Below are 26,188 nucleotides of genomic sequence, written 5' to 3'. Positions count from 1 at the left end.
ACATTCTGGCCAATGTGCTCAGGGGGCTGACCGGACAGGGAGGGGCTGGGCTGGCATAAAGTCAAATGCACTATCCTGGGTTGGTCTGCCAGAAGCACGAGCAAAGCCTGTTGGGGTATTTGGGGCAGGGCATTGCCCACCACCCTGGACCCAGGAGTTCTGGGTTCCACTGACTCCCTTGTGTCCATGGAGAAGTGGGAGCTGACTTCTGCCCCAGGAGAGAAAGCACTTGAGATGTGCAAAAGCAGAAAGGGAGGTGGTGGAGTTGGGGGGACCCCTCAGAGTTCCCTGAAGGAACAGCCCTTGAGGTTAATGTGGGGGCAGAGTCTGTGTTCCAACATTTGGGCGGGACCTCTGCTACTTTCCTTCAGCAAAGTGCCAGAATCTCTCATACTTCCCAGGAATTCTACAGAAGACCTCTGTTTGGAGGAGAAACACATCCTTTGACTCCAGAGGGCTCCAGGTTTATTTAATGCAGGCTGGAGCTGGGGTTCAGCCTCCCCCTTTTCCCTTAGGGGAAATATCAGGGCAGAGTTACAGATCTGCCCTGAGTGTCCTGCTGACCTCTCCCCATGGAAGGCAAAGGTCATAGAGGCCCCAGGGGCTGAAAGATAGGAAGGGACATCTGTGGTCCCAAAGGCTGTTTTTTGGCTTTCAGATCAGGTACTTCAACTGTGCCAAGAATACAAGAATAGTGACGGGCCCTCCTTAGTCAGGTCCAAAGCCCTGAGAAGTCAAAGCCAAATCCCAACCCTGCGGGAAGAGGCATCTCCTGGCTAAGAACTTGTCCTTCCATTGGCCAGAGGGAACTTAGATTGCCTCCATGTGGCCAGAAATGCACCCGAAATCCAGCATGTTCTTTCCCCACCCTCCTGCTGGCACTTCAGAAAGACACAACACATATCAAGATGGCAGCTTTAATCACCCTGGCCAAGCCCCCTTGGGCTCCCTCCATGGCGGGCCTCCTTGACCACATACCTGCCCTTGACCATGACCAGAACACTCCATAGGTGGCTTCTGCCCTGTGGCCACTGACACAGGAACCTTCTGAGGTCCTATCAGTTGGGGCTCTCCTGGACCTCGGGGCCACTCTGCCCCAGGTCCCATTGGAAATGGTGTAGGATTGAGCAGACCTAAGCCTCTCCTCTGACTGTCCCTAGCTGCTCCTGGGGGACAGGCTCGGGCCATGACTGCAAGGAGGACATGTCTTCACTACTGGGCCAGGCCTCCTTGTGCTTTGAGACTGACATGAAGAGCAGGGCTGTTGGGGGTGGAGGCCAGCCCAGGCCATCGAGGCAGGATCACAATGGAGAAGTGAGGAACCTCACAGCACAGACCGGAGGATGGACACACGTGGGCACATGCGGGCATCCACATCCTCTGCTGCCATGGGGCATGACCCAGTGACCCATCAAGGCTTGCAGGTGGGGATACAAGGGAAGGCCTCGGGAGGAGGGCCAGGCCCAGACCCCGCCCTTCCCAAAAAAGGCACCCCGGGTGCCTGAGAGGCTGGAGTCCTGGCCCAGTTGGGCCTCAAGGACAAAGAGAGCTCCTCCAAGAGAGGCCGTGGCTGGCAAGGGGCCATGTCAACGTGGGGGCTGCAAAGGTGGCTCCCAGAGCACTCCTAGTCCAGACATGCTTCTGCCAGCCCTCCTGGGCTCACCCTGCTCCTACTTAAGTGCAGGCGGGGACAAAGGTCTTCACCTAGTGTCCGCTCCGGTCCATGAGGATCTTGGTACGGCTGCCCCCCCCCTTCGGGGGTCCACAGGGGTGGCAGTGCTGTTAGCATAAGTGTCATAATTGTTCTCTGAACATATGGAGAGCTCGTCAGAGATCTCCATGCCTTCGCTGATCTCTGCCGGGCCAGAGGGAGACAGCATGTGAGTAGTGGGGTGGAGACAGGTCCACAGGATGAGTAGGCAGATGGGGAAGGGAAGGGTGGGCTGCATTAGATGGGCACTTGGAACCTAACTAAGCCATGAAGGTCAAGTTTGGTGCTGAGCCTGGAATCAAGGCCCCCTTGGTTTCTGCTGAACCCTCTGGTCTCCCCTCAGTCTACTCCACCCTAGAGCTCTGCCTTCCAGCCACAGGAAACCACCTGCACCCTCTGGAGCATGGCACCCATGTAATAGCTCTCCTTGGAGCCTTTGAATACCTTGGCCCTCTGCTGGGAGCTATGCACTCATCAACATTGCTTTTTCATAAAATCTGGCTAAATTCTTCTCATCTGGGTTATTTCAGCCTCCTGAGCACCTCCTGCGAGCTCCCTGGCCAGGATGGGGTGTCGTCACGGCCTCCCAGCTCCAATCACGCCTATGCAGTTGGTGTCTGTGGGCTCCACCGAATGGACACCAGGTACCCAGTCAAGGGCAGAGGTGGCACCTATGTCTGGAGTGCTGGCACTGCACTAGGCACACAGCTGAGGCTCAGGAAAGGTGTGCTTTCCTGGGGTGGGTGTTGGACCCACCTGGGTTGGGAGGGAATGAGGACTGAGGCAGAACACTCCAAGCCTGGCACTCAGAAGGGGCGCACTGAGTGGCCTTAGCTGCTAAAGGCCTGACTGGCACTGCCAGGAGAAGCAGTATCCTAGAAGGGAAGAATCTGTATGCCTAGGGGTGAGCCTCATTCTTCCACCCACCAATTATGACCATGTCCGATGCTGTGTCGGGGACTGGGGACCCTCGATGCCCTGGACTGTCCCCTCCTCCCAGGAGCTCCCCAGTGTGGTCAGAGCTACATTGGAGTGGTGCTCAGAGGGCAGGTGCTGCATTCAGCCTTGGGGCTCAGGGAAGGTCCCCAGAAGTACCCCTCGGGCAAGAATCTGTGTACCCTACACACCTCGAACACTGCCTGGCCTGTATCAGTGGAATGGATGAATAAATGAAGGAGTGAATGAATGAGTAGATGTTCACACAACTCATGGACCCTTTGAGAATCACAGTTGTCCCAAATGGACTCTCGTTCATCCAGCCAGTGTTTACCAAGCACCACTCTGGGCCAGCCAGGCAGGGGGCTAATCCGCCTATGTACCGTGGAAGGGGGTGTGTTAGCCCATTTTACAGAGGAGGCTGATGCCAAGAGAGGTGAGACAGCATGGTCAGGTTCACACATCTAGTTGGGAACAGAGCTGGGATTTGAATCCATGTTCACCTGGCTTCTCAGTTCCTCTCAAATCACTCTTCCTCCTGCTGTCCCTAGGGCCACATCTCTTGCCTGAATTACTGGTTCCCTTGCCTCCCGCTTCCCCCCTAATTCACTTTCCACCTTGCTAGAAAGGTGGTAGAAGACAAATCTGCCCGTGACCTTCCTCTGCTTCCAGAATAAAATCCAGGCTCCTGACCCCAGCACTCGAGAACAACCTCTCCCAGTGGCCCCTTGGAGGGAGCCAGCCAGTGGCCCCTCCCCTTAAGTCCTGTGGCATATTCCTTAGTTCCTGAAGCCCAGGGAGGCAGTGTGCCCTCACTCCCTCTACACAGGCTTTCTGCCTGGCATGCCCTCTGCTCACCCGACCTCCAAGCCCATTACCAGGCACCTCCTAGCCAACCTTCCCATTTCAGCTATGTCATTTCCTTGCAAAGTGGGCCCCCAAACATTCCTCACCGCCCTAGGGCACTCTGACGGCTTCCTCTTCCTCTGCATCCCACTCAGGCCCAGCACCCCCATCTGTTAAAGCTCTGGTGACTCCCAAACTCTGGGGTATTTGTTCACATATCTGCCCCCTTATCAGACTGGGAATGTCAGGAGGGGCTGCTAAGGAACAGGGATGAAGCAATGTGTGTGCGGTCTGTGTAGGAACCAGGCTGGTATGTATGAAGGACACTGGGCCTTCAAAGCAGCCTGCATCCATCCCATGCCCTGCGTGGGCCCCTCAACCATGGCACTGAAGCTGGGCCCCAGACTCTGGAGCTGTGGCTGTGTGTGAGGTGTGGGTGTGCGTTTCTGCATGCATGTGTGCCTCTGTGCAAGCGGCCGTGCCTGTGCACCCAACCTGTATGCATGGTGTGTGTGAATGTGGGTGCGCACATGTCCGTGCGCTTGTGGCACGTGCAGAGAGCCGAGCCCAGTCCCTTCTCCACTTGCCAAGGGCAGTGTCGGGGGTGGGGAGTGCCGTGCACCTGAGAGGATGAGCTTCTCCTTCATGATGCTGACGTCCCGGCTGGTGCGGTGCACAGCGGCACTCAGCATGATCTGCTCCGGGTTGTAGCTCCGTATGCCCCCCAGGCGTCACCTGCAGAGATGGCCCCACAGGCATCAGGCCCCTCCCGTGCCCTCCCCTGCAGCAGGGATGCTGCCCACTTCCTCTGGAGCCTCTCTGGATTTGGCCTGAGAGTCCAGCAAGACTCTTGTCTCACTGTTAGGACAGGGAAATCGAGTGAGGCCCAGAGAGGGGCAGAGCTGGAGCTTGAGGTTGGGTCTGTGTCCCACCCAGGGCTCCCTTGTCTTCCTTTTATCTCTAGGACCCTGAACCAGCACCTCCTGACCAGCAAGACTGCTTCAGTTGGTTAGTTCTGTCTCAGGTGTCCTTAGCTATATGGCTGGCTCGCTTTGGTTGGGAGAAATGGGGGGGTGGGGACCTTAGCAGACACAACTCTGATGATCTGCCGGTGGGGTACATGCCAATCTTGGGGACCCCAGCTGATGTCTTCCAGAGCTCAACAGTCATGACCAGGGTGAACAGAGCCAGAGAGGAAGCTCCAGAGAGGAAGTGAAGGAAAGCAGGAAGGTGAGGGGAGATGGCAGGGGGGCTGGTTCAGGCTGGCTCAGAACTGGTTTTCAGAGTTCAAGGGTTGAGGCAGGGGAGTTAAAGTGACTTGTGGTGTGACCATCTGCTCCTCTGTCCTGACAGCCCTGGAAGAGTGTGTTCCTGAGGGCTAGGAGCAGGCTGAGGAATTGTCCCTCCGATGGCTAAGGCAGGGGGACTCTGTCGGAGTGAGCTGAGAGGTGGCACGGGCACGGGGCACGGGGCACGCAGGAACCAGGCCTGGGGTGGGGAGGGCTCAGCTTCTCACGCCTAGCCCAGGAATTTTTTGTTGTTGTAGCTCCTCTGAATTAGCCTCAAATCACTGGCCTCTGAACTTAGAAATTTTCTGGTATCTAGACAGAGGATTCACTGGGCCGCCACCCCAAGGCCTACCAAGAGGAGTGGATCAGAAACAAGACCCCAACCTCCCAGGGGCCTGAGCCTTGCTGGGGCAAGTGGAGGGAGCCGAGATTCTACAAGGACTCAGTCGTGAATTTCTAGACAGGGTTAGCACAGCAGGAATGGACAGGTGGATGGATGGACAAACAGAGCAGACAGACACGGGGAAAGCAAGAGGCAGAGGGGAGGCAGCCTGCTAAGTCCCTCAGGGCACAGACTGGGTTTACTGTATCACTGTGCCCTCAGCACCACCTCAGTGCCTGCCATGTTGTGGCTGCCCGATAAATATGTGTTGAACGAATGAATGGGAGAAAGGGGCCCTTGGAGGGAGCTGTCTTCTCCACGTCCTCGCCCCCCAGGTCCCTTCCTCCACAGGCCTCTCCTGAAGCCCAGGAAGACACTGACAGAACCCCTGCTGGACCCTGAATAGGACTTAGCTTGTCTGTCCAGGCTCCAGGGAGGGGCTCCCTGACTTTTTGCTGCACTTGTAGAACCAGCACAAGCCAGACACATGGGAATATCTGTCGACTAGGTGACAGGTAAATGTCCCTTCCCAGCCAAGGAGCAGAGTTTCTCTTCCTAGAGGCTGCTCATTGAAGCTGCCTGACCCAGGAGTGCCCAAGGCATGTGACCCATAGGGGCTTGGATCCCTGAGATCTAGGTCTCCTTTTTGAAATGAACATTAAATTCCTGGAGCAAAGTGTCCAGCAAGGGACTCTGCAGCCAGGCTCATCCAGACCAAGCAGCTCAGCCATTGAGGAGTCCTCCCCAGGGTCCTTGGAGGTACAGGGGTGCTCGTCTACAGAAAGAAACAGAACTGGACAAAGCTGGGAACAGGGCAGGGAAAGGCTGGGCCTGGAAGAGACTCAGAGACAGAAAGAGATGGGAGAGACATAGAGAAAGGTAAACAGTGTGAGCAACTGGAGAGACAAACCCAGACAAACTCCTCCCAGGGAGGGAAAGAAAGAGGCAGAAAGTTGGTAGGCTCTGCTCTGGGAAGGTGGGAAGGTCCCTACGGTTGTGGCTTGGGGGGATGGGGGTGCTCCCCCATGGGAAACACTCTGGTGCAGCAGCAAAACGCTGGTTCCCCATCTGCAGGAACCACAGTGGCCATAGAGAGCAGAGGGACACACACAGCAAGCTGGTAGGAGAAGAGGGGAGGACTCAGGGAGGAGGAGGAAGAAGGAGAGTGGGGAGGGGGCAGGGGGACTTCAGGCAAGGCAGGTGTCTGAGAGGGGGACCCAGGGGGGCCCAGGTGAGGGGAACTGACCCAGACACAGGCCTCATGCAGGGCAGGCTTTCTGATGAGAAGGGCCGGCAGGAAGAAGGAAGAAAGAGGAAAGGAGGAGGAGGACCACACCAGAATTACCTGATCAAGTGATAGCTGTGAGATGCCAGAGTGCAGCAGAGAGAGAGGAGGGTAAGGGTGGGGGGAGAGAGAGGAGGGACATGCGCCAGATCAGAGCAGTATGGGACAGAGAGAACGTCAGTCAAGAATAAAACACCAGCCCCTTGGTTCATGGCTGGGTTGGGACCCCCGCCTGGTCAGAAACCCTCCCCCAAACCAACAACACCCCCCACCACAACCACCATCTCATCGGGTATCCTGAGGGGCTGGGGGTTTTAGCGCGGCCCGGCCAGTGAACATGTGGTGAGAAGACAAGGCGATGGGCCCAGAGGGGAGCTGCCACTTGCCAAAGGCCACACAGGGTAAACCACGGAGCCCGGTGCTGGGCCGGGTGAGTGCTCCCTCCAGAAACCCTCAGGCTCCAGCTGGGGGAGGGGGGACTGGGCGGCCACTGGGAGTCCGTCCTTCTCCCCTGAACAGGGGCTCCAGGCTGGGTTCACAGGGTTGGGCCGGGGGACTGGGCCTGCCGTGGGGTGGGGGTGGGGAAGCCATGGAAGGCGGCTGGAGCCCACTCACTTCTGGAGCACGAAGATGCCGACAGTGAGGATGAAGGAGACGAGGTCGGCGGCGATTCACAGCAGGCAGTACTCATCCGGGGGCTGTGGACAGACGGCCCGTGGGCAGCTTCTGGTCTTGGCCAGTCCAGAAGCCCGCAGATCATTGGGGAGGGGCAGGGGAAGAGCTTAAGGGGGCTGAGGCCGGTGGGGGAGGTTAAGGCTGTGTTTGGCTGTGGGCACTGAGCATCTGGGATTTGGAGTAGAAGGTGTGCCTGCAGTTCCGGGTATCTGCAGAGTGGGCTAGAAGAGAGCACGTGCGTGTGCACACACGCAGGTAAAGGAGACCTGGATGGGATGGGCTCAGGGAAGAGGTGGTGTGTGCTAGGTGGGAGGGTTCGTGTGCTTAAGGGAGCTCAAGGCAGGGGCTGATGGAGACAGACAAGAACCTGAGTGAGGGTGTGCAGTGATCAGCAGGGGTGCGGAGCACGGGGCTTCCCTGCCAGGGATCTCCCGAGAGGGCAAATCCCACCCCCCAGTGGCAGCTCATTCTCAAACCACCTCAACCTCAGGACTGCAGTGTTGGGGGAGGCACAGGGACCTCTTCTTACTGTCGGGGCAGCTCCCTGTGACCTAAAAATAAGTGTATGCTCCCTGCTCCTGCTGCCACAGTCAGGAAGTTATTTCATCTCATCTGAGGTTTTTAAGGACAACGGGCAGGTGGAGAGCCCCAGAGAGAGCTCTTTAGTTTTGAAGGGCTGGAGAGAAATCCCAGCATCTGAAGCCGGTCACCCAGGTCCTCCTTTTCTTGTGGCCCCTTTTTAGCTTTGCCCTGACTCTGTCTTCCGTCACCCCCAAAACTATCCATGACCTACATCTAATTCAAGTGACACTGGAGCTATCCGAGCCATAGCAAGACCCTCCACCTGCCCTTTCCTGCCCCTCATCTGGTCCCCCCAGGGATGTCCTGGGCAGGAAAACGGCAGCAGCCTCAGCCCTGGCACCCAGGAGGCAGGTCGAGGCACTCAGCCAAGCCCACCTGGCAGGGCCGGGCCTGAGGCTTAGGCTTGTCTGCAGCGCTTGGTCAACCAAGGGAAAAATGTTTTTCCTCCTACTGTATTCTCTGAACAGATTTTAATGCCCCCTATTCTTGTCTTGTTAACCTCTTTTTCCAATTACCTCCCTTCCTTTAAAACAAGACAGAAAACAAGCAAAACAACCCCCCTGAAGCCCTAAGTTGCTCTTTACTGTCCTGGGGTCTTTAGTGATGGTTTCTCCCGTAGGTCACACCCAGGTTCCCCTCACCCCCTGGCACCTTAGTACAGGCCCTGGAGGCCATGGAAATCTTCCCAAGGCTCTAAGCCCTCCACCCCCTCTTTGGAGACCCCACCAGAGAGGGCCCTGGGTGCAGAAAGAGCTACTCTGAGTGGCTGATACAGGCGAGAGGCAGCTCCCCTGCAAGGAGCCTTCAGCAGCCCCAATTACCCCCCAGCTCACCATGATCCAGAGAAGGGAAGGCACCTGGGACAGGGTGTGGGAGTTGTCAGAGGTGATGGAGGGGACCCCTGCACACCACAGCAGGGAGAAGAGCCATGGCACAATGACCATGTAGAGATTCACGCTCAGGTTCCAGGAGGCGTAGTCCCTGTGGGGCGAGGCAGAGGCTGGTCGGCCGGAGGGAGGCCTGCTGTCCCCCGGGGCCCACGTGGGCAGCCCGAAAAGCCTGCCCCCTCACGACCTTGTGCCATCCTCCCTACAGTCCTGGAGGAAGGCATCTCCATTCCCAGAGCACTGAGCTGGACGCAAACCCAGGTCAGCCTCCACCTCTTATCTTTGATCCCAGTGTGGTGACCCCCACGTGCCCAGCCCTGCGACTGACAGGGTGCCGGGTGACAGGAATGCGCGAGACTCAGTCCCGCCACCCCCATCTTCCCCAGGTGAGCTGGGTGGGGCAGGCACCTGAGCTCCTGGCGGGACACCTGAGTGTAGCGCAGGTTCAGCCACTGGATGTGGCCTCGCTGCAGGCTGGCCACTGCCTCCTTGGAGCCTGACGTCTGCTGGAAGCCAGGAGCCACCTTCCATACCAGGGGCCACTGCCTGTTAGGCAGCCACAGGACCTGCGGGCAGGACAGGGTCAGCCTCGGCTTTCTCTTCTGTCAAATGGGCACAAGAGTACCAAGCCCTCATAGAACGACACTTAGGGTTAAGTGAAGGGGGACACAGCACCCAGAGAAGGCATATGTGTATTCATCACTCTTAAGGCACTGCTTGGTCCCACCAGGGCTGTGAGTCACTCTGGCCACGATTCAGGAAGCTTCCCTTCTAGACCCTTTGTCACAACAAGACTTACAGTCCAAATATCAGTGACTCTGCATGGGGCCATAAATTGGTGCTGACATAAATTGGCGTCAGATTCCTCTGATCCCAAAATCCTACGCCACGATGATGTGGGCAGTGCTGCCCTGTAGTAACGGGAGGACCTGCGCCTGCTCAGGTTGTACATTTTGAAGGCCTGCTTGACGTGCTACCCTCATTTTACAAGTGTGAATCCCCAAGGGTGAGGAGGGTCGCCGATTGTTATGCTGGAGTTAGGACTCCCCAGGCGGGGACTCCCCGAGGGTGGGGCCAGGCCGGGCCTCACCTGGTGCTGGGGGAAGCCTGAGCGCAGCACGGCCCCCAGCGTGACGTTGAGGAAGCTGCCCCGGAAGGGGTGCTTCCGCGGGGGGTCGCGCAGGCTGAGCAGCAGTGAGGCGTTGCCCTTGGCCAGCTCCAGGAGCTCGGCCAGGCTGCAGATGGACGGGTTCTGGGCCTCCCCGTGATCGGCGGGCGACAGGGAGCCGGCCGTCCAGAAGGGGTCGGCCTGGCAGAGACACGGGCACACGCGGCTGCAACGCCTGGGGGCTGCTGGGGGCTGCTGGTGTGCGCGGCAGGCAGACTGATCGGCTGCGAGACCCCAACCCTAACCTCTCCGGCCCACCCGCCACTGCCGGAAAAGATGCTTCACTTGGGACATCTCCCAGACCCCAGCACGTTCCTCTGATGGCAGCGTTTCAGAAACCAGAAAACCAACCTCCTTCTGGAATTGGACAGAATTAACGGTTTTAACTATTCACGATTATCATCCTCAACTTTTTCTGGTGGGGGAGAAGGCCTCGGCACAAGCGGTGACAACCACGATTCCCAGCTGCAGTGGCAGGAGCTCAGAGGAGGCCGCTGACCACTTGGCCAGGGCCACCCCTGCCCCTCACCCCATGGATCCCCGTCCCGGGTTCCCCGCGCCTGGTGCAGTCAGACCTTCAGGAACCACTGGCCAGCGTTGAGCCTCTGCAGGACGGTCCAGTTGAGCATGGAGGCGGGCCTGCGGGCAAGCGCCGGGAACTCCCTCTCCACATTGGTGGTGCGCCGCAGGGTGGCGTCGTGCATGAGGAAGGGCATGCCGTCCAGGCTGCGGGAAGGGTGCCACTGGGCCACCCGCCGCCCACGCCCCTCACCTGCTCACAGCAGTCACTCCCACCGCATTCCTCTCACCCACTTACATCACCCCCCAGGGCACATGGGCAGGCCGGGCCCTCGGGGCAGAGGGGATGGCGGGCTAGCTGGCGACCCCCAAAGGCCACCTGTCTCTGGCTCTATGAGGGGATGCTGGGGGCGGGGACAGCAGAGGATGGAGAGCTGGGAATAGGCCGGGCCTAAATCCTCTTAGCAACTGCGGGGAAACTGAGGCTGGGAGAGGAGAAGAATCTAGCTCAAGGGCCACAAGCCGGTAAGCAGTGGAACCTGGCCTGGAACCAAGCCCATCTGATGCCATAATGACAAAACAGCGCAAATGCAGGGCCCTTTGACAAATTCTACCCTCCTCCCCCTACAGAGCTGCCAGTGGCCCGTATGGCACCTTAGTGTGAGACAGTAAAATGCACCTGTGCCCCTTCCTCAAGGCATTTTACTACCACCTTCTAGAAAGTTGTGCAAAATCCCCAATTCTATGATGTCTACAGTGGCAATGGTGTCCTCACATATGTGGCACCCCTGTTGAGCATACAACCTGCCCAACTATATGTGGCAGCCCTGCCCCCCACCCCTTCCCAGAGATAACTTCTGCTATGAGATTGGTATGGACTCTTCCTGACCTTCAGACATTTCTCTATTTCCATACCTATTTGTAGAAAAAGTATATATCTATTTTGTGTGATCTTTTTCAATATCGTTGGCATCATGGTGAATGTATCATCTCTCCACTGGCTTTTCTCACTCATCGTGCTGAGCCATATATATAGATCTAGTCTCCACCAGATGGATCTGGCAGGGTTCCAGGGCTCCAACCCCACCCCCACATGAACCAGAGAATCTGTTCTTTCCTCTGTTTTATATCCTGGGGTTTGGCACAAGATTCAGCTGCACAGAGAGTTGTGCTGTTAAAGCAGAGTGCCTGCCTGTAAATGCCAAACACCCCTGCCCCCACTTTGGAGGCTCTGGGGTGCTGCAGAAACCAGGATGCAGTGGGGAGGGGAAATAAGTGCTGTCCTCCCTCCCCCTTACCTGATGGTGACATCAGCCTGGAGCCCAAACAGCTTCTGCTCTATGGTCTTGTGGAAGGACATCAGCGTGTGCTCTGGAGCCAGCTGGGGAGGAAGGCAGCAGTGAGGGGCGAGCTGAGACCCCGCTGAATGCACCCCTCCTTGGCCGATGGAAAGCAGCCCATGTTGGGAGGCTGGGAGAGGCCTGGTGCTAACTCTGGTTCCTCTGCACAGTAGCCATGTGACCCTGGACAGGCCACTCGGCTTCTCTGAACTTCAGTTTCCTCATCTCTTCAATCATGCCTGCCTCACAGCTTCGTTTTTGGGTGGCTAATGTTGGTGCATGTAAATGCCTGACACATAGTTAACAGTTAATAATGAAGTGTAGCTATGAACACGGTATTATCACTATTGCATTCTGGGCAGTGAGCTAGAAACTGCAGGGAGGGTGGGCTTTTTACAGTCTACGGGGCCTCTGTGGCAGTTGTGGGGTTGGGGCTGAATGCAAAGCCCCTTCCAGTTATAGCCCCCGAGGGAGATGCTGGAGGGAGGGGGAGGGTAGATGGGATGGTAAAATGTTAGTAGGTGATCAGTTTCCCCATCTACAGATTGTCTATACAAACAGGAAAATACTGTCTCCCTCACTGGGCAGTTACATGGATTAAAAGCCTCTAGTATATTGTCTGATACATAGTAAGTGTTTAATAAATGGCAACTGTGAATGCTACAGTATATTAATCAGAAGATCCTGACTCTGCCATTAATTAGCTTTGTGCTCTTGGGTTCATTTGTTTCACCTGTGGACCTTAGTTCCCCCATTTACCCCTTGGGGGAAGCTGTGGACTCACTGTTCCCTGGGGGCCCCTTTGGTGGGGAGAGTCAGGGTTCTAGGTCTCCCTCCCTGTTTTCAGTCACTCCTCTGTCATGCCCCTCACTGCCACTGGGGGTCAGCACCAGACCAAGGATTAGGCTAGGACAAGGTGCCTGTGAGGGTGGAGGACCAAGGGACAGATGGAGGATTCCTGCCAGTGAAGGCAGGGGCTGGAAAGGAATCCCATGGCTGATTTCATCACCACGCAGAACAAATTCATTCCCTTCTTCTCTCCCTCTGGCCACTCTGCTCCCCACCATGCAACACTCCCCATGCCCTGGAGGCAGCCTGGCACTGAGGTATGAGGGAATGAGGTATGAGGGCTTTGAGAATGGACTGTGAAGCTAGCAATTCCACTTCGCAGCCACCGACCAACAGTGGGCAATCGCCTCGCCTCCTGGGGCCTCATTTCTTTAGCTATAAAACTGGCTCGTGTTACCAACCTCGTAGGTGAGATAGATGTCAGAGACCCCAGCCAGAGTCTGGGATACAGTAGGGTCTTTATAGTTTGAGTTTCTTTCTTCCCCTTTCTCCAGAGAGAGCAGTCTTGGGGGATGTGGTACCTGTCTCCCTGTCTAGGGGGCTGAGAGGCCCCCCACAGAGGCAGAGTGGGGCACAGAGCTACCAAGGGAGAGAGGCACCGACTCAGCCTGTTCCTACCCACCTCTCCCTTCTTTCCATCTCTCCACTAAATATCCTGCAGCCAGGCCTCCTACCACCGATGAGATACAATGCTCCCTCCCACGTGGGCTGGAGCTGCAGAAGGCAGACTTCCAAGCAGACACGAGGAAGCCTAACAGGGGCTTCTGAGACCCTCGCAGGGGCAGATGCAGTGTTGAGCAGAGGGGGGCTCTTTTCTAGAGGTTTTAGCACACAGCTGAGTTCTCCTGGGGTCAAGTGCCACCACCTGGAGGCAGGAGTGTGGAAACCTGGTTCTCCCCAGCCAGCCTCGGGCTCCAGGAGGGCAGCAAGAAGCATCCAGGGATTCTGGGATGAACTCATCTCCACCTCAAAGCTCCCACCTGCGCTGGGCCTAAGCCCAGGTGGGGCTTCGGTGTCCGGAGCGTGCCTGTGTGTGGTGGGTTACTGGCAGCTGCTACAAACACAGGTGGGCAAAACCACATTGTGCTAAGCATCCCAGCTTTGCAGTTAGTCTCACCAGATATCAAAGTGCACACACACAGAGGCACACCCGCACCGCAACACACACCCAAGGGCACGGGGGCAGTCTCTTACACATGGATGCACCTTTGGCCTTTTTTTTTAAGATGGGCAGGCACTAGGAATCAAACCTGGGTCCTCTGGCATGGCAGGCAAGCATTCTTGCCTGCTGAGCCACCTTGGCCCATCCTGGATGTGCCTTTGAGCCATACACATAGTGAGACCCCCGCAGGCTCCCCTTTGAGGACCCATCTGCAGACACCCACAAGGGTGGACACTGCTGCCCGTGCACCCACCGACACACAGGCCAAGGACCCCTACCAGCCCCTCCAGAACCACTGGGAGGATATTAGCTGGGTGTGCCATGTGGGAAACGCTACAGGACACAAGACTCAGTTTCTTCAATGAATAATCAGCATAAGAAAAACAGGGATGGGGAGTTGGTATAAATTAGAAGATACAAATCAGCCAGATGTGCCGTGTAGATGGAGTTTGGAACCTGATTTTTAAAAACTCAATGGTAAAAAGCGATTTGTGAGACAATAAGGAAAAATTGACCAAGGGTAGGAGCATCTGATCATATTAAGGAATTGTTCATTTTGTTGGGTATGGTAACGGCATTATGGTAATGTTAGATGAAAAGTCCCATGTGTCAGGGATACATCCTGCAGTACATGGAGGCAAAATAATATGATGTCTTGGATTTTCTTTAGAATAATACTACAGGGGGAAGAAAGGAAGGAATGGCACAAGGTTGATAAATGTTGAAGCTGGCAAAAGCTTGATGAATTTTCAAGCTGGTATTAGATTCATTATGTTATTCATTGTATTTGATTCATTATACTACTCTTTTTTTCTTCTGTGTATGTCTGAAATTTTTCTACTTAAAAACCAGTCCAGCAGAGCCCACACAACTAGACACTGGAGATGAAGAAGGAAAATGCCCCTGGGGAGGCCTAATGAAATGAGGAGATAAAGCTAGCAGATGACACCATGTGCCTTCCCAGCTGACAGAGGTATTCCTGATGGCATCAGTCTTTCTGGAGTGAAGGTAACCTCTTCTTGGTGGCTTAATTTGGACATTTTCATGGCCTTAGAATTACAAATTTGCAACTTAATAAATCCTCCCCCAATAAAAAAACAAACAAACAAAAACAGTCCAAATGGGGGTCACTTCCCGCCTTCCTCTCCTGCCTCAGTGTAATCCCTCTTGCCCCCCTCCACCTCGGGCAGGTGAGACAGGGAACCCCGGGTCCTGTGGAGGGGAGGAGTCACAGCCTCAGTCTCTCGAGAACAGAGCCCCTGGGACCCTGCCTGTCCACGAGGACAGTACTCCTCATTTACCACCACAAGGGCCAGCAGGGGGGCAACGGAGACTCAGGGGAGCCCAGAGACCACTGCGCCCCTGGCGGCACATGGCCAAACCAGACCCAAAGTCCCCAGTCCTTCTGCTTCCAAAGCCACGGCCTCTCCAGCTCGCTGCCTCCTGGAGGTGCTGGGACCAGCTCAAGGGCACAGGTCTGAATCTTATCCAGCAAATGGGCATGATAACACCCCTCAGCATGTGGGGGTGTTAGCGGGAAGCACTGTAAGGAAGATTCTAGGACCTCTCTGACTTAATGCCTCCTTTTAGAACGGTTACTCTGTCAGGGCCCCTTTACTATCTTGAAATGAAATGGGCCAATGTAACTGCCAATTACTGTGAAAACCAGGGTGTGTGGGTAGTTCAGCATTAGAATGCTTGGCTCCCATGTGGGTGACCCGGGTTCAATTCCCGGATCATGCACCCCAACCCCCTCCCCCAATAAAAAGTTGGGTTCTGCAATTATTATAAAAACCAAACAAGTCCCCCAACGCCCCCCAGGGTTTGGGCAGTTGAGAACCTCTGGTCAAGACTTTGGTGGGGGAGGAGATTCTTGGGGGGAGGGCACGGGGCTGCCCAAGGTGAATGTAATGCCAGGCTCTTATTGAGCACTTGCTGTATGCCCCACTCCTACCTGGGCACTTTACATGCATGAATGCATGATTCTCACAACCCCAGGACATGGGCACTCACTTTTCCCATCGTACAAGATGAGGAAACCAGGCAGAGAGAGGTGGGGAAGCTTGTCCAGGGTCCCCCAGCCGGTGACGGGCCAGGATTCAAACCAAACAGCATGGCTCTGGAGATGCCCTCTCAACCTGGAGCTCCTGCAGGCTCACACAGCAGGGCCAAGGCTGAGCCAGGCCCTTGGACTCCTTCCTCTCCTCCACCTCAGTCCAGTTCAGCTTTTGCTTATAGTTGCCTTCAAACCCGCCTCCTGCCCACACATCCTGGCGGGGTCTCCTGCTGCCCGGTCACAGCCTGCTGGGCCCTGCCCTCCTCGCCCCCCCACCACTCCAGCCTCAGCCGCCGCCCTGCCCCTCCCCTGCCCTGCTGGCCAGTTTCCACCCAGACCAAAAGCGACCCCTTTAAACCCTCAAGCTGAAAACCCTCCTGCATCTCCTAGGCCTTCAGTATAAAGTTTAAATCTTGTTTAACAAGATGCCTTAAAGGACTTTCAGGATTTGCTCCCATCCAAGCTCTCCAGCCGTATTTTTCACCTGTTCTTTCCATACACTCCCCAGAAGTCTGATCATTGTCACCACTGCAGCACTTATGTCACGTCTATTTTCCAGCAAGGTCCTCCCTCCAGGCTCTTGTCCATCTCCTCCAAGAACACCAGCTCAGCGAGCCCTCCCCACCCCATGTCTGTTAGGGCCCACAGGCAGACTCACCATGGGGGCCCCGCGGTGGCCGCTGAGTGTGGGCTTGGGGCCCAGGTCCTTTTACTCCATGATGCAGGGAGAGGAGATGGTGAGTGGGGCCAGGTAGAGGGCAAACACCACGGTGAAGAAGGTACAGAGAATGGCCACCTGGGAGGCTGGAAACAAGGGGCCATGAGCATTGCCTGATGAGCCGTTCTTCTGGGCACCCCCCCCTTTATGTCTGCCTGTCAGGGCCCAGATGCTGAGGGGACCGTGCACCTCGGGCAGCCTCCAAACTGACCTCCACCTCATGCTTGTGCACAGGCAGACACAGAGCTGCAGGGGAGCAAAACTGCCAGGCAGACCGAGGCTGTGACCCACTGGGGACGAAGCCCCCACACCTCATCCCCAGGGTGGGGCCAGCTGGCCCTGGCACCTGGAGGGTTGGGGGAGGCTGGGCCTGCCCAGCTATACTCACAGGACTGCTCTGCACGGGCAAACTGTCCAGCCACGATCCAGGACAGTGCAGTGACGGCGGCCAGGGCCCCCACATGCAGGAACGGTACAGTGCCCTGTAGGTGGGAAGGTGACAGCGACTAGACTCCCAGCCATGCCCATCCACCCCTGGTCACAGCGCACCCCTATCAGTGGGTGGGCAACCCTTTCTCTGTCCTTCCACTGGGGAAACTGGGAGTTTCGGGGACCCTGGCTGGTAGCCTTCTCTCTGCCTCTGACTCACTGTGGGACCCTGGGCCCACCCCTGCCCCGCTCCAGGCCTGTCCCCACTCACCTGCAGGGAGATCACCAGCACCTCCCACTTGTCCTCCCACAGCTGGGCCATGGCCGACATGGCTGCCACCGTGGAAACCAGGATGGCCAGCAGCCCTATCTGGGAGGGGGAACAGTCACTGGACAGAGGGTCAGAGCAGCTGGGCAGCCCCAGGTCACCGGCATGCCTGAGAGAGAGGGTCAGAGTAGGGAGCCCGAGAGAGAGACTGAGAGACAGAGAAATGGAGAGTGCAAGAGAGACAGACAAAGAGATGGAAGAGAGGAAGAAGGACAGACAGAGGGATGGATTGAAAGGAGGCCAGAGACAGACCAGCAGACGGATGATGGGGAGACAGAGGAAGAGGAGACAGACTCAGCAAGGAAGCTGCAGTAAGAGAAATAGAAGGGAGAAGTCCTGGTGAGAAGGGAGCTAGGGTAAGGGAGGGGTGAGCCCAGCCAAGGGTGTGAGGAAGGGAGCGAAGGGGGGCTCCCCTGCACAGCAAGTCACACCCTTGGCTTCACCTGGCACTCCCAGCACCCTTGTAAGGAAGATCTTTCATTCCACATGACAAAAGAGGAAACCCAAGGCTCTGCTGAGAGGGCAGGGGGAGGCGGAGGAGCTGGGCATCCTGCAGAACCGGAGTGCCAGCTCAGTCTCCCATACCCCTGGAGGTTCTGGCCACAACATGCCCAGGCTGCCCCATCTCCAAGGCGTGCCCCAGATGGCAGCCGGCACGGGGCTGCCTGGATAAACCAAGGCCCAGGGCTCTGATGCAGGACCGACTGGCACCTTCACACACAGAGATCTTTGGGGATGGATGGGGTCTGAAACATCACATAACACAAGATGCCCCCCCCCAAATTAGGGGAAGCCTGGCTTCTGACGCCTCAGCCCCCAGCACTCCTCTTGAACCTTCCATCTCACTCGGCCCACCCTCCCCACACTGCCAGACCTGCCTGCCTAAAACCCGAAGCTTCCCACAGCCTCCACTCCCTGCAGCAGGGAAGTGGAGGCTGCCACATTCCGCCCCCACCACTTGTCCACGCCACACAGGCCTCGCCCCTCCCTTCTTGCTGTGCCCTTCTTGGGGGCAGCCACATTCCAAGACCCACCAAAGCCTGAGCAAGGACTAAACCAAATTTCCCGATGGTGGGGGAAGAGAGTGGCTCGTCTCTCTTTGTTCCCTCACGGGAGGGGAGATGAATTCTTGCCTGGGGTTAAGTTTTCCTTTGGAGGTTCATCATTCCAGCCCATCAGCCTGGAAATGCATGTTCCGATAAGGCTGAGATAGGTGGGGCCTTGACGAGCTGGGGTGTGCCAGCTCGAGGGGAGGGGTGTTATGCAGGTTGTTTCTGAGGGCGTCTTATTGCAATACTTAACTACTGTTGAAGACACTTGTAATAAAACTGATTTCCCAAAATCCTAATGCAATTAAAATTTTCATTATCTGAGTTTTACAGTTACTATAGTAGTAACCATTCTGCTCAGCATCGTTATGTGTTATTGCAATGCTCTCCCCTCCCATACACCAAGACCTAAAGCCACAGTAATCACCCTGATTTCCAACAATGAGGCCACAGTTCTTTCAATCTGATCAGGGAAGCTAAACCCTCTGCCAGAATGCCTGAAGACAAGCCACTGGCCTCCTCAGAGAAAGTAGCTGCTGGCTTTCCTTCCTGGAGGGACTTGTGATGTGTGAAAGGATGGGATGGGTGGCAGAACAGCAGGTGCATTCACTCGGTGAGCTCTGCCTGGGTGCAGGGGCCAGCCCAGCCTTGCAGAGTGCAACAGGCTGGCCTCTTGGAGGTGACTGACCTGGTGGGTTCTGTGCTTCCACCAGGTCAAGGGTCCAAGTGGCAGATGGTTTGGGCCAAGGTCACAGACGAGGCTTAAGTCCCACCCCCCGGCCAGATCCTGGCTGTGCACCTAATGGGAGGTTTAACCTCTCACAGTGTCACTCCCTGGGCTGTGAAACAGAGAGAGTGAGTACCTCCCTAAGGGGGTTTTGGGAAGATAAATGAGAAAATGCAAGTGAAGTGCTCAGCACAGCAGCTGGTGCTAAAACAGTAAATGCTTACTAAATATTATTGGTATAATTTTTTTTAATGGTCAGGGTCATAACATCAAATGAATATAAAGATTGTGAGGAATAAATGAAATACCACGTGAAAAAAGCCTGACCCATGCCGGATGTCCCAATACATGGTGGTTCTTGTTGTCATGATTAGCACAGTGACTGGCACAGGAGGCCCTCAATGGACGTGACTCCCATCCCATTAGGCTGCAGCTGGAGGAGTAGAGGCTAGACACCAGGAAGAACTGTGGTGCCTGGACGAGGTATTTGGACAGCAGTCTGCATTTGCTGAGAGTGTCGATGAAGTGAATGGCGGGGACAGGGTTGGTGGCAAGTGGAGGGGCTGGCTGAGCCCGGGCTGGGGACAGAAGGGACTGGCTGTGGGAGCACGCGGCACTCGGCGGTCCTTGGGGCCGCACAGTGGGTCACTCATGGGTGCCGCCTCTGTGCAGGCAGCGGCCACACAAAAGTAACCACACTGTACCCGGCACTTCATCTTCACTGGACTGGCAAAGGGCCGAAAACCACCAGAAAACGCCTCGGGCCGTTCAGTAGGGGACCTGCTAACCAGTGTCCGGACCCCGGGACAGGAGTAAACGTGGGAGAGCAGCAGGGACGTGCCGAGGATTTTATGAAGCTGCAGAATAGAGTGTCGGGAGCCACCGCTTGTGTTTAAAGAAGAGCACGTTTCTGTCTGGGGTGGTGGAAAAGTTTTGGTGATAGATGGTGGAGATGGCAGCAGGATCCTGTGGATGCAATTAATGTCACTGGATCGCACAACTGAAAGTGGTTCAAATGGGAAATGTCATGCTGTATAGAGATTACCATGGTAAAAATTAACAAAACAAAATGAAACAAAATCCCTGGAAAAAAAGGAAACATGTACGCATAAGTATATGTCTGTGTATGTTTATATGTCTGATTGTGCTTAAAAATATCTCTGGAAGGATACAGAAAGAATGTGTCATTGCCTCTGAAGAGAGGCGCTCAATGACTGGGAATTGGGGTAGGAGAGAGATTTCCATTGTGTACTGTTTTGCTCATTTGGGTTTGAATCATGTCCATGTATCACACAGTCAAAAAATTAATTAAAACAAAACAAACACAAAAGAATAAGCATTCCGTTGGATCTTAGAATCAAATGACAGGATTGTGGAAACAGAATAGCAGACTCTCTGGCCCCGGCTATCTGGATCAGCTGGGCCTACAAGAAGCCTTCCTTGAGCTGAGATTGCATGGGAGGGGGCAGAGGGGGAGGCAGGCGGCACTGGAACCCTGGAGCTGGCACCAGCACGGATGAAGGGCTCCGATCCTCCTGCGCCCGGGGAGAAGGCTCGGCATTTACCTGCTGCCTCTGGCTGGCTCGGCAACCACAGAGACCTCTCCACTGAGATCAAGCAGGTGAGAGCTGACCTGCTGAGAGCTGAGCGCAGCCCAGAGGATGTGACTGCAGAGTGTGCCAGCCCCACCCGGGCTGCCAGCTGGTGCAGTAGTTTCATGTGTCAGCTTTGCAGCTGGGGTCCCACAGAGGGGACCACGGGAGCCCAGAGGAGACTTGGGAGACAGTGACAAACAGGATGGAGGCAGGAGGGGATGGATCAGGGGCTGCTCACTGCCCTCCACCCCTCCAAGACCTGAGTACCATCTGGGTGCTGATAACTCCTGACTCCTGGGTCTATCTCCCGAGCTGCAGACCTGGGCAATCAACCCATCTTGGATGCCACCCTGGAGGCCACAGGCACCTCCCACTCCACGCAGCCCAGCCTGAGTCCACTGCTTCCCTCTTCCTGCTCCTGCCCCATGCCTCCGCTTCCTGCCAAAAGCGGGCTCCAGCCCTCGGGGTCACTCTGGACCCATCTCACGGCCCATAATTATTTCTGGGCATTTCTTCCCTTCCTAAACTTCATGCCCAGGCTCTGAGAAAAGAGAAGTCCAGCCCTCCCAGCCCTAGGAGTTCCTGCAGGAAGGAAGGGCTCTAACTTAGTAGGATTTGGACAAGCCCTACACCCAATGGGAGCTCAAAAAGAGCAGGCATCAGAGACACACATTCAGCACTGTGTGTGCAACGACTGGTGAGTGAATGAGCGGAGGCTTCAGGAAATAGGAAGCCTGCCTGCTTGGGGCCCAGCTCGGAGAATGGGCACAGCCAATTCTGGCCTGGGAGGGGCTCTCAGACTGGGGTGGGAGTGGGAAGGCCACATGGAAACCAGCAAAGCAGAGGCTCAGGCATGTGGCAGGGGGGGCCTGCAGGGGCTAGGGGTGCCCCAGCAGCCACCTGTGAACATGGGAAAGAAGTATCAAGGACAGGGTCTGACAGAAAGGGAGGGCAAGGGCAAAGCACTCAGAGAAGAGGCTGGCACATTGGGAGGGCCTAAAATGTAGCAGAAGCTGAGGAAGTTAGAAGAGGTCGGCTGGGGCCGGATCCTGCAGAGCCCTAATGCGGGGCTGGGAGCTCAGGTCATCCCGGAAGCAGCAGAAGCTATGGAAAGGGCTTTAAGCAGGGGGAATTGCATTGCTGGATCAGGGATTTTAAAACAGCTGAAAAATGAAGAGGGGAAAGTGAGGTTCAAGGCAGAGCCAGCCAGAGGTCTGGTGCTGAGACAGGAGCTGGGAACCAGGCTGGGTAACCACATGGTTACAGGGCCAGAATCCTGGATCCTCCACTTATTAACTGGGAGATCTTGGGCACGTCACATAACCTCTTTGTGCCTCAGTTTCCCCAAATGCAAAATAGGATAACAGTTCCTATCATTATTTAATGAGGATTAAATGAGCTAATGTAAGCTGGGTTGTGAGAACAGCGCTTGGCACACAGTCAGCAACGAGAACAATTCTAACACTCTCTAGGGGAAGGATGATGTGTCCAGGCTCTTCCTTCACCTCTGCAATCCTCCAGGCTCCTCCCCCACCTCCCAGCCCCGGTGCAAGCAGCCCTTACCTTGTGCAGCCAGTGCAGGGTCATCTGCTGCCCCATGGCGATGTGACATAGTGTCAGGATCTGAGGGCAACCACAGGGAGAAGGTCAGGCTCTATGTGTCACTGGAAGGTGTCCACCAGTGGCCTGGGAGTCCCCAGGCCCCCTGCACTTCACCACACTGGGCCCGACTCAGAGCAAATCCTGCCTGGAGGCAATGGGATGGCCCAGCCTGGCCCAGCCTGGACTCCTCCCGGCCTCGAGATTCCCCTTCTTGGGGATTTCTCCCTTAAGGGGTCACTGGGTCCTACTGCGCTTGGACTGCCCCATTTAATCCATTAAATGTTCTGAAAATTCGAGTCTGAAGCACACTGAGCCCTGTCTCCAGGAAGCCTCCAGCCCCGTGTGGGGATTGGCCCGGGCTTGTGTGAGCAGAATCATGGGTCCAGGAACCCAGTCCACAGCATCCCGGAAGAGGGAAGTCTACAATGGGTCTTAAAAGCTGGGTTGTCTCTCACTGGGTCAGGGGCAGAACATTCCAGGAAGGGACAGCCGAGGGAGGTGGGAAAAGGCAAGATGACCTCCCACTTTTAGAGGGCCCAGGTCTTAGAGCGGCAGCAGCCCAAGAGGCCCCAGGAAAAGCCAGCCTCCCCCTACAGACCAGGGAGGGCTCCTCCATCAGCCTGGTATGTGCCAAGATTCCCTGGGAGCAGGGCCACCTGCTTTGGATAAGCCCTGCACCCAATGGGGGCTCAAAAAGAGCAGGCATCTCTGCGACAGCCCCACATGCCGGGAGGCCCGTGATGTAAGTGAAAGCGGCAACTGTGGTCATGAGGATGGGCACGGACCAGTCGCTCCAGTAGCCCATGTGGTTGTAGAGGTACCTGCCAGGAGGAAAAGGGCAGGGGTCAGACCTCCACTGGGGCCATCGTCTGGCCCAGAACCCAGGACAGTCCTGCCAGCTCTGAACCAGCTAGGTGGATCGTGGGCCAGCTGTGACCAGGCCTGGCCTGTTCAATAAGGATGCTTACTTTCCTGGTCACCAGGCACACCTGGCCATGGTGGGCTACCCGGGGATCCCCAGAAGCATAAAGAATGAACTTTTTAAGGAACTCAATAGATACTCTGGGAAGATTTAAATATTCACATCCTTCCTGTACAACCAGGCAAACTGAGGCTCGGAGGAGGCAGCAACTTGTTCTAGGTCATCAGAGGACCCGAGTCAGCACCAGGCAGGGTGAGGGCTGCTGCCCTCTTGGGCCCAGGAGGGGGGAGACCAGGAGGACCCTCCTCATGCCCTTCCCTGGGCCTCACCCCCAGATTCCAGGGGAGAATCTGCTGCCTGAATGATCGCCAAGTGCACTTATGTTAGTACAGTTGGGGAAACGGAGACCCAAAGAGCGGTGGAACCAGCCCATGGCGTCTACCCAAAAGATGTTCTGGGGTACAGACTTTTGGCAGAGAGCCCTCCCGGTGACAAAAGCTCAGGTGGCCCTTCCCTGCCCCTCCTGGTGCAGCCCCGACTACCAGATTTTGTTCATATCCTCTTACTTCATGAACGTCCCTATCCCCAAAGATGCTCAAAATCACGAGGGCCGGGCCAGGATCTCCTGAACCGGAGCACTAATCGCAAGAAATGGAGGTGACATAGCCAAAGGGGCTGGGGGTCTCCAGGCCATCCCCAATCCCAGGAAAGGCTCTACCTCCCAGACAGGGACAGGCACCCATCCCCTGCTGAAGCTCACTGACAGGGAGCCCGCTCTCTGGGGTGGGGTGGGTGGCTCTCTGGATAGCAGTCAGGCTCAAGTCCCTATACCAAATTTGTCTGCATCTTCCTGTGTGACTTTGGAAACACAGCTTAACCTCTCTGAGCCTCAATTTCTTCAGGCTGCCCTTAACATGTGATTTGAATGCTAACTGGTTCTGTAGCCCGGGGTGAGTCCTGCCCCTCTCGGGGCTTCAGTTTCGCATCTGGACAATGAGTGGAGTGGGCGTGATGATCCTCCAGGCGCCAGAGTTGTCCAGGGTCTGTGGTTGAAGGCCCCAGGGAACATCCCCATTTACCCCCCACAGCCCTGTTCTTGGACACCTGCGAGAATGAATAACTGATTTATGGCATTTCATAAAGGCCAGACGCCACCTCTGGGACTCTGCTGGTCTGCCAGAGGACAGCAAGGGCAAGGGCACGGTGCTCATGCACAGCATGGACACCGCCTGGCGCTGGCAGAGGGACATGGACCCCCAGGCTGCACCAACAGACTCTTAGGATCACCACAGAATCCTAGAACCAAGGCCCCGTCAGAATCCCAGAGTTCTCGAGTCCTAGAGACCCCAAATCCTAATATCATGTCCACTTTCTAGTGGACAGTCTGCCTCCCAGAAAGCAGCCCTCACGTTTAAGTAGAGCCCTGAGTTCTCTACCATCCATCATCTCATTTCACCTTCAGAGAGACCTGATGCGGTCAGAGGAAACTGAGGCTAAGAGAGGGCCAGAGACTTGTTCATGACCACCCTGAGCTGAACTTCTGATCAAAGGAAAGAGCACAGGATGAGGAGCAAGGAGGCCTGGCAGGCGAGCCCCAACTCTGCCCCCAGCTGCCTCTGTGACCCTGGGCCTCAGTTTCCCTACCTGTCCCTGGACAGGGCCCTTCCCCTACACATATGGCCTTTCACGGTTGGACAAAAAGCAGGTAACAGAGGGTGGGGCGGAGGAGACAGGCACCCTTCTTGCTCCCAGGTGCCCGCCTCAGACATCCCTGCTGCCTGGATCTGAGCTGGTACCTGCAAAGGACCCTAGGCTCTCCCAGAACCACGGCATCTGCCAGTCCCCACAGGGACCAGCTAAGGGAGTTTGGAGGCCTGGGGCCCAGGGCCACCTCCTTGCTGAGGCCTTGGTTTCCTCATCTCTAAAGGAGACAATCAAAGACCCCAGCCCCAGGCTGAGTCCTGCCCTCAGTCTTAACAGTTCCTATTTTCCATCACAACAGCATCCAGAAAGCGTTCCCCCTATTTCCCCAGCTCACTTCTGCTTCTGCCTAGGGGTCTTACATTGCAGTTACTAAGGCACCTGGCTGCAGGAGGCCATGCAGGCAGGCTGAGACACCTGTGCAAGCACCAAGTGACCTCCAAAGAGACCAGCAGCTGCAGCTCTATGGGTTCCAATGCCAGCCATCCTTCTGGGCCCACTTTCTAGGCCTCCTCCTCCAGGAAGCCCTCCCTAAGTCCCCGACAAGATTCCCTTGGGGCATGGAACTCTTGTTTCCTAGGTTCCAGTTATTTTGAATACCACCCACACTGCCAGCCAGGGAACTCCTGGGGAACAGGACCCAAGCCTGCCACCTCTCTTGCCAGCCTGCAATACTTGTCCATTTGCCAGGTACAGTCTCACACCAGTGAGACCCTTTCTGAGAGGGAGACAGACCCGGCTGGAGGCTACGCAGATTGCTGAGAGCAAGGCAGCCCCGGAGAGAGACGCACAGGTCCGTCTACCCTGCCCACTCACCAGTTGAATTCATCGTAGTCATTGTGGACTTCCCACCAGAAGTACAGCCAGGCGAGGGGGAGGCCAAAGGTGAAGGTGAGGAGCAGGAACCAGAGGCGTTCCCACTGGAAGGACAGAGCGAGGAGAGGGGTCACATGGAGTCAGGGGTTGCCCCCTCAGCCGCCTCCCACCTGGAATATTCTGTCCTCCTCCCTGTTTTGTAGCTGAACCTGCCAGGCAGGGATAACTGCCCTCTTTGCACAGGCGAGGAACTGAGACCCAGAGAGGGGTTTGTGGCCAGCCCAATGTCACGGAGCCCAAAGTCATAAATGGTGGGGGAGCTGGGAGCAGGCATCCGAGGCCTGCCCCAGAGCTGGGCTCTATCTGCTGTAGCCTCAGCCCCTTCCTGTAAGGCCCTTAGTAGCGAAGGCCATGTCTGCCCCACAGCCTCCGCGCTGACCCAGTGACTGCAGTGTGTGAAGTCACATCCCTCCTCTCTTCCAAACCTCACACAGTCCCACAAAGCAGGTGAAGTTCCTCCCAGCCCATACCCCATACTGCAGATAAAAACACTGAGGCCAAGAGTCACCACCCCAGAGAACCTCTTTTGTTGCTCAGATGTGTCATCTCTCTCT

General features: G+C 56.1%; 1 pseudogene; it reads right to left on the bottom strand.

The window, feature by feature from the left end:
• Window positions 1-1,704: 1,704 nt before the first annotated feature.
• Window positions 1,705-22,955, bottom strand: LOC143672574 (glycerophosphodiester phosphodiesterase domain-containing protein 5-like; annotated as a pseudogene).
• Window positions 22,956-26,188: the final 3,233 nt, after the last annotated feature.

The sequence above is a fragment of the Tamandua tetradactyla genome, chromosome Y, assembly GCF_023851605.1.
Source record: "Tamandua tetradactyla isolate mTamTet1 chromosome Y, mTamTet1.pri, whole genome shotgun sequence".
Lineage (NCBI taxonomy): Eukaryota > Metazoa > Chordata > Mammalia > Pilosa > Myrmecophagidae > Tamandua > Tamandua tetradactyla.
This window is presented reverse-complemented; position numbering and strand designations above follow the sequence as displayed.